This window comes from Seriola lalandi, unplaced genomic scaffold, assembly GCF_002814215.2.
Source record: "Seriola lalandi dorsalis isolate HSWRI2012SDOR001 ecotype SW California unplaced genomic scaffold, Sedor1 jcf7180001961999, whole genome shotgun sequence".
Classification (NCBI taxonomy): Eukaryota; Metazoa; Chordata; class Actinopteri; order Carangiformes; family Carangidae; genus Seriola; species Seriola lalandi.
Window position 1 is genome coordinate 1 of NW_019432668.1, and position 565 is coordinate 565.

At 50.1% G+C, this 565-nt stretch overlaps 1 pseudogene; it reads right to left on the reverse strand.

Annotated features, from left to right (window-relative positions):
- Positions 1-414: 414 nt before the first annotated feature.
- Positions 415-565, reverse strand: LOC111670155 (U1 spliceosomal RNA; annotated as a pseudogene; the record flags this gene model as incomplete).

The following is a 565-nucleotide window of genomic DNA, read 5'->3' on the forward strand; positions in this document are numbered from 1 at the left end:
AATACAATGCTGCAGTTTGACAAGGACATATGGTACGCATGATATCGTCTTTGTACTGTCGCAAAGGTTTTGGTACCAAAACAAAGCAAAACTGCCGTTCAGCAACGTGGCCAGTCGTGTTTGAGAAAGCCAAGCGAAAGCCGCGTGGCACGCTGGGACAGCGGCGACCGTACCAACGCCAAAAACCTACGCAGGCTGGCTACAGAAGAATGTCTAGCTCACAATTTTCCCTCAAAGAAAGAGCAAAAGCAGACATTAGAGCACGCAATTCCTTTTTTCCGTTACCTCATAGGCCACGCCCACTCTTTTCAGAGACTCTAGTGGACACCAAGCTTGGCGCAAACATAACTTCGGAGCTCAAACTCCTCAAGAGTCATCATCATGAGGAGAGCTGTTTTCCTTTGACGTAATGATCAGGGGAGAGCGCGAACGCAGTCCCCCACTACCAGAAATTATGCAGTCGAGATTCCCACATTTGGGGAATTCGCAAAGGTCAGCACAGCCGGGGTGCAATGGCTGAGCCTCGCCCTGGGTGAACCACCTTCTTGATCATGGTATCTCCCCT